Here is a 2,741-nt window from a genome sequence, read left to right as displayed (position 1 = left end):
CTTGTTCGCAAACAAAAGTTAATCCTTCTAACTTGACTTTTAAAATCAACTAAACACATGTTCTATATCTATATGATATGCTAACTTAATGATTTAAAACCTGGAAACACGAAAAACACCGTAAAACCGGATTTACGCCGTCGTAGTAACACCGCGGGCTGTTTTGGGTTAGTTAATTAAAAACTATGATAAACTTTGATTTAAAAGTTGTTATTCTGAGAAAATGATTTTTATTATGAACATGAAACTATATCCAAAAATTATGGTTAAACTCAAAGTGGAAGTATGTTTTCTAAAATGGTCATCTAGACGTCGTTCTTTCGACTGAAATGACTACCTTTACAAAAACGACTTGTAACTTATTTTTCCGACTAGAAACCTATACTTTTTTTGTTTAGATTCATAAAATAGAGTTCAATATGAAACCATAGCAATTTGATTCACTCAAAACGGATTTAAAATGAAGAAGTTATGGGTAAAACAAGATTGGATAATTTTTCTCATTTTTAGCTACGTGAAAATTGGTAACAAATCTATTCCAACCATAACTTAATCAACTTGTATTGTATATTATGTAATCTTGAGATACCATAGACACGTATACAATGTTTCGACCTATCATGTCGACACATCTATATATATTTCGGAACAACCATAGACACTCTATATGTGAATGTTGGAGTTAGCTATACAGGGTTGAGGTTGATTCCAAAATATATATAGTTTGAGTTGTGATCAATACTGAGATACGTATACACTGGGTCGTGGATTGATTCAAGATAATATTTATCGATTTATTTCTGTACATCTAACTGTGGACAACTAGTTATAGGTTACTAACGAGGACAGCTGACTTAATAAACTTAAAACATCAAAATATATTAAAAGTGTTGTAAATATATTTTGAACATACTTTAATATATATGTATATATTGTTATAGGTTCGTGAATCAACAGTGGCCAAGTCTTACTTCCCGACGAAGTAAAAATCTGTGAAAGTGAGTTATAGTCCCACTTTTAAAATCTAATATTTTTGGGATGAGAATACATGCAGGTTTTATAAATGATTTACAAAATAGACACAAGTACGTGAAACTACATTCTATGGTTGAATTATCGAAATCGAATATGCCCCTTTTTATTAAGTCTGGTAATCTAAGAATTAGGGAACAGACACCCTAATTGACGCGAATCCTAAAGATAGATCTATTGGGCCTAACAAACCCCATCCAAAGTACCGGATGCTTTAGTACTTCGAAATTTATATCATATCCGAAGGGTGTCCCGGAATGATGGGGATATTCTTATATATGCATCTTGTTATTGTCGGTTACCAGGTGTTCACCATATGAATGATTTTTATCTCTATGTATGGGATGTGTATTGAAATATGAAATCTTGTGGTCTATTGTTACGATTTGATATATATAGGTTAAACCTATAACTCACCAACATTTTTGTTGACGTTTTAAGCATGTTTATTCTCAGGTGATTATTAAGAGCTTCCGCTGTCGCATACTTAAATAAGGACAAGATTTGGAGTCCATGCTTGTATGATATTGTGTAAAAACTGCATTCAAGAAACTTATTTTGTTGTAACATATTTGTATTGTAAACCATTATGTAATGGTCGTGTGTAAACAGGATATTTTAGATTATCATTATTTGATAATCTACGTAAAGCTTTTTAAACCTTTATTGATGAAATAAAGGTTATGGTTTGTTTAAAAATGAATGCAGTCTTTGAAAAACGTCTCATATAGAGGTCAAAACCTCGCAACGAAATCAATTAATATGGAACGTTTTTAATCAATAAGAACGGGACATTTCATGAAGCTTATAAAATTATTGATAACACTACTTCCCACTCACATGAGTGGCATCAAGAAAAAGATATCGTTAGATCATCTAAAGCGGCTAGAGCCGATTCTAGCCATGACTTTGATTCCATTTCCGTAAACATAGATGCTTTCGAGAGACGAATGGAAAAGATGACTAAGGATATTCACGCAATACGAATTAGTTGTGAGCAGTGTGGAGGACCACATTTGATAAAAGATTGTCTCAGTATTGAACAAACAATGGAACAAAGAGAGAATGTTTCATATATAAACCAAAGGCCTGAAAATAATTATCAGAATAATTATCAACCTCCAAGACCAAACTACAATCAAAACCAGAATTATAACCGAAATGTTCCATACAACAACGAACAAGGTCCTAGCAATCAACAAGTATCTAATAATACTTACAACCAGCAAAGACCTATTTTTCAAAATAAACTACCACAAACCGATGATAAAAAGCCAAATTTAGAAGACATGATGTCGAAGCTAGTTGAATATCAAGCGCAGTTTTTCACATCTCAGAACAAACTAATGAACAAAATGCTCAAGCATTTAGAAATCAACAAGCTTCTATTCAAAATCTGGAACAAGAAGTGAGCAACCTAGCAAGGTTGATAGGTGAAAGAAAACCGGAGAGTCTACCTAGCGATACAAATGCTAACCCCCGGAATGAAACAACTAAAGCCATTACCACGAGAAGTGATATTACACTTAAACCACCTGAAATTCCTGTAATTTCTGATGACTCTATTCCTACTACACAGGTACCGCAACATGAGCAAGATAAGGAAACAGAACCGGTAGTTGAAAAGGTTAATGAAGATAACACAGTTAAGACAAAATCTTATGTTAAACCATACCAACCACCGCTTCCTTACCCGAGTAAAATGAGAA

This window comes from Rutidosis leptorrhynchoides, chromosome 9 (assembly GCF_046630445.1).
Source record: "Rutidosis leptorrhynchoides isolate AG116_Rl617_1_P2 chromosome 9, CSIRO_AGI_Rlap_v1, whole genome shotgun sequence".
NCBI lineage: Eukaryota > Viridiplantae > Streptophyta > Magnoliopsida > Asterales > Asteraceae > Rutidosis > Rutidosis leptorrhynchoides.
Note: the sequence above shows the minus strand (reverse complement) of the source record.